Raw genomic sequence first — 5,592 nt, 5'->3', positions numbered from 1 at the left:
TAAAGGAACTTCTCTAGGCAAGAAACACAAGAGAAGGAAAACACCTACAATAACAAACCCAAAACATTTAAGAAAATGGGAATAGGAACATACATATCGATAATTACCTTAAATGTAAATGGATTAAATGTTCCCACCAAAAGACACAGACTGGCTGAATGGATACAAAAACAAGACCCATATATATGCTGTCTACAAGAGACCCACTTCAGACCTAGAGACACATACAGACTGAAAGTGAGGGGATGGAAAAAGATATTCCATGCAAATGGAAATCAAAAGAAAGCTGGAGTAGCAATTCTCATATCAGACAAAATAGACTTTAAAATAAAGACAATTACAAGAGACAAAGACGGACACTATATAATGATCAAGGGATCGATCCAAGAGGAAGGTATAACAATTGTAAATATTTATGCACCCAACATAGGAGCACCTCAATACATAAGGCAAATACTAACAGCCATAAAAGGGGAAATCGACAGTAACACAATCATAGTAGGGGACTTTAACACCCCACTTTCACCAATGGACAGATCATCCAAAATGAAAATAAATAAGGAAACACAAGCTTTAAATGATACATTAAACAAGATGGACTTAATCGATATTTATAGGACATTCCACCCAAAAACAACAGAATACACATTCTTCTCAAGTGCTCATGGAACATTCTCCAGGATAGATCATATCTTGGGTCACAAATCAAGCCTTGGTAAATTTAAAAAAATTGAAATCGTATCAAGTATCTTTTCCGACCACAACGCTATGAGACTAGATATCAATTACAGGAAAAGATCTGTAAAAAATACAAACACATGGAGGCTACACAATACACTACTTAATAACGAAGTGATCACTGAAGAAATCAAAGGGGAAATCAAAAAATACCTAGAAACAAATGACAATGGAGACACGACGACCCAAAACCTATGGGATGCAGCAAAAGCAGTTCTAAGAGGGAAGTTTATAGCAATACAAGCCTACATCAAGAAACAGGAAACATCTCGAATAAACAACCTAACCTTGCACCTAAAGCAATTAGAGAAAGAAGAACAAAAAAACCCCAAAGCTAGCAGAAGGAAAGAAATCATAAAGATCAGATCAGAAATAAATGAAAAAGAAATGAAGGAAACAATAGCAAAAATCAATGAAACTAAAAGCTGGTTCTTTGAGAAGATAAACAAAATTGATAAACCATTAGCCAGACTCATCAAGAGAAAAAAGGAGAAGACTCAAATTAATAGAATTAGAAATGAAAAAGGAGAAGTAACCACTGACACTGCAGAAATACAAACGATCATAAGAGATTACTACAAGCAACTCTATGCTAATAAAATGGACAACCTGGAAGAAATGGACAGATTCTTAGAAATGCACAACCTGCCGAGACTGAACCAGGAAGAAATAGAAAATATGAACAGACCAATCACAAGCACTGAAATTGAAACTGTGATTAAAAATCTTCCAACACACAAAAGCCCAGGACCAGATGGCTTCACAGGCGAATTCTATCAAACATTTAGAGAAGAGCTAACACCTATCCTTCTCAAACTCTTCCAAAATATTGCAGAGGGAGGAACACTCCCCAACTCATTCTACGAGGCCACCATCACCCTGATACCAAAACCAGGCAAAGATGTCACAAAGAAAGAAAACTACAGGCCAATATCACTGATGAACATAGATGCAAAAATCCTCAACAAAATACTAGCAAACAGAATCCAACAGCACATTAAAAGGATCATACACCATGATCAAGTGGGGTTTATTCCAGGAATGCAAGGATTCTTCAATATACGCAAATCAATCAACGTGATACATCATATTAACAAATTGAAGGAGAAAAACCATATGATCATCTCAATAGATGCAGAGAAAGCTTTTGACAAAATTCAACACCCATTTATGATAAAAGTCCTGCAGAAAGTAGGCATAGAGGGAACTTTCCTCAACATAATAAAGGCCGTATATGACAAACCCACAGCCAACATTGTCCTCAATGGTGAAAAACTGAAACCATTTCCACTAAGATCAGGAACAAGACAAGGTTGCCCACTCTCACCACTATTATTCAACATAGTTTTGGAAGTGTTAGCCACAGCAATCAGAGACGAAAAAGAAATAACAGGAATCCAAATCGGAAAAGAAGAAGTAAAGCTGTCACTGTTTGCAGATGACATGATACTATACATCGAGAATCCAAAAGATGCTACCAGAAAACTACTAGAGCTAATCAATGAATTTGGTAAAGTAGCAGGATACAAAATTAATGCACAGAAATCTCTTGCATTCCTGTATACTAATGATGAAAAATCTGAAAGTGAAATTAAGAAAACACTCCCGTTTACCATTGCAACAAAAAGAATAAAATACCTAGGAATAAACCTACCTAAGGAGACAAAAGACCTGTATGCAGAAAATTATAGGACACTGATGAAAGAAATTAAAGATGATACAAATAGATGGAGAGATATACCATGTTCTTGGATTGGAAGAATAAACATTGTGAAAATGACTCTGCTACCCAAAGCAATCTACAGATTCAATGCAATCCCTATCAAACTACCACTGGCATTTTTCACAGAACTAGAACAAAAAATTTCACAATTTTTATGGAAACACAAAAGACCCCGAATAGCCAAAGCAATCTTGAGAACGAAAAATGGAGCTGGAGGAATCAGGCTCCCTGACTTCAGACTATATTACAAACCTACAGTAATCAAGACAGTTTGGTAGTGGCACAAAAACAGAAATATAGATCAATGGAACAGGATAGAAAGCCCAGAGATAAGCCCACGCACATATGGTCACCTTATCTTTGATAAAGGAGGCAAGCATATACAGTGGAGAAAAGACAGCCTCTTCAATAAGTGGTGCTGGGAAAATTGGACAGGTACATGTAAAAGTATGAAATGAGAACACTCCCTAACACCATACACAAAAATAAACTCAAAATGGATTAAAGACCTAAGTGTAAGGCCAGACACTATCAAACTCTTAGAGGAAAACATAGGCAGAACGCTCTATGACATAAGTCACAGCAAGATCCTTTTTGACCCAGGTCCTAGAGAAATGGAAATAAAAACACAAATAAACAAATGGGACCTAATGAAACTTAAAAGCTTTTGCACAGCAAAGGAAACCATAAACAAGACCAAAAGACAACCCTCAGAATGGGAGAAAATATTTGCAAGTGAAGCAACTGACAAAGGATTCATCTCCAAGATTTACAAGCAGCTCATGCAGCTCAATAACAAAAAAACAAACAACCCAATCCAAAAATGGGCAGAAGACCTAAGTAGACATTTCTCCAAAGAAGAGATACAGATTGCCAACAGACACATGAAAGAATGCTCAACATCATTAATCATTAGAGAAATGCAAATCAAAACTACAATGAGGTATCATCTCACACCGGTCAGAATGGCCATCATCAAAAAATCTAGAAACAATAAATGCTGGAGAGGGTGTGGAGAAAAGGGAACACTCTTGCACTGTTGGTGGGAATGTAAATTGATACAGCCACTATGGAGAACAGTATGGAGGTTCCTTAAAAAACTACAAATAGAACTACCATATGACCCAGCAATCCCACTACTGGGCATATACCCTGAGAAAACCATAATTCAGAAAGAGTCATGTACCAAAATATTCATTGCAGCTCTGTTTACAATAGCCAGGACATGGAAGCAACCTAGGTGTCCATCATCGGATGAATGGATAAAGAAGATGTGGCACATATATACAATGGAATATTACTCAGCCATAAAAAGAAATGAAATGGAGGTGTTTGTAATGAGGTGGATGGAGTTAGAGTCTGTCATACAGAGTGAAGTAAGTCAGAAAGAGAAAAAGAAATACAGTATGCTAACACATATATATGGAATCTAAGGGAAAAAAAAAAAAAAAAAAAGAGGTCATGAAGAACCTAGTGGCAAGATGGGAATAAAGACACAGACCTACTAGAGAATGGACTTGAGGATATGGGGAGGGGGAGGGGTGAGATGTGACAGGGTGAGAGAGTGTCATGGACATATATACACTACCAAATGTAAAATAGATAACTAGTGGGAAGCAGCCGCATAGCACAGGGAGATCAGCTCGGTGCTTTGTGACCACCTAGAGGGGTGGGATAGGGAGGGTGGGAGGGAGGGAGATGCAAGAGGGAAGAGATATGGCAACATATGTATATGTGTAACTGATTCACTTTGTTGTAAAGCAGAAGCTAGCACACCATTGTAAAGCAATTATACTTCAATAAAGATGTTTAAAAAAAAAAAAAAAAAAAAGAAATGAAAGATAGATATAAAATGTTCATGAATTGGAAGAGTTAACATTGTTTTAATGTCCATAGTACCTAAAGTAATCTACAGATCATTGCAATCCCTATCAAAATCATAAGGACATTTTTCACAAAAATACAGTTAAAAAGTCTGAAATTTATATGAAACCACAAAGACCCCAAATAACCAAAAAGAACAAAGCTGGAGGTATCACACTCCTTGATTTAAACTGTATTACAAAACCACCTTAATCACAACATCATGGTATTGGCAGGAAAACAGATATGTAGATCAATGGAACAGAATTGAGAGACCAAAAATAATCCCACAGATATAGGTACAATTAATTTTCAACAAAGAGCAAAGAATACACAATGTAGAGACGACAGTCTTTTCAGTAAATGGAGCTGGGAAAACTGGACAGCCACATGCAAAATTTTTTAAAAAATTAAAAATGAAGCTAGACCACTGTCTCATACCACCCATAAAAAGCAACTCAAAGTGAATTAAAGAGTTGAATGTAAGACCTGGAACCTTAAAACTCTCGGAAGAAAATACAGGCAGTTATGCTCTTTGACACTGGTGTTGCAATATCTTTCAACATATGCTTCCTCAGGCAAGAGAAACAAAAACAAAATTAAACAAATGGGACTACATCAAACTGAAAAATCTGCTGCACAGCAAAGGAATGTATCAACAAAAGGAAACGACAACATACTGAATGGGAGAAGTTAGTCACAAATCAAATATCCGATATCCAAAATATATAAGGAATTTATACAACTCAAAAACAAAAAGACAACCCAATTAAAAATGGGCAGAGGACTTAGACATTTTTCCAAGGAAAACATACAGATGTTCAACATGAAAAGATATTCAATATCACTAATTATTGGGAAATCATTATTGAAACCACAATGAGATATCACCTGATGAACCTCTCAGAATGGCTATTATCAAAAAAAGGCAAGAAAAAACAAGTGTTGGCGAGAATGTGGAGACAAGAGAACCCTCCTACACTGTTGGTGGGAATATAAATTGGTGCAGGCACTATGGAAAACAGTATAAAAATTCCTCAAAAACTTAAGATTAGAACTAGCATATGATCCAGCTATCCCAATTCAGGGTATCTATCCAAAGAAAATGAAAACACTAATTCAAAAAGATACATGCACCCCAAATGTTCAGAGCAGCATTATTCACAATAGCCAAGATATGGAAGCAACCCAAGTGTCCATTGACAGATGAATGGGTAAAGAATATGCGGTACATTTATACAATGGGATACTACTCAGCCATAAAAAAA

The sequence above is a fragment of the Eubalaena glacialis genome, unplaced genomic scaffold, assembly GCF_028564815.1.
Source record: "Eubalaena glacialis isolate mEubGla1 unplaced genomic scaffold, mEubGla1.1.hap2.+ XY H_3, whole genome shotgun sequence".
Taxonomy (NCBI): Eukaryota; Metazoa; Chordata; class Mammalia; order Artiodactyla; family Balaenidae; genus Eubalaena; species Eubalaena glacialis.
The sequence above is the reverse complement of the archived record's forward strand: the minus strand, read 5'-3'. Positions refer to the sequence as shown.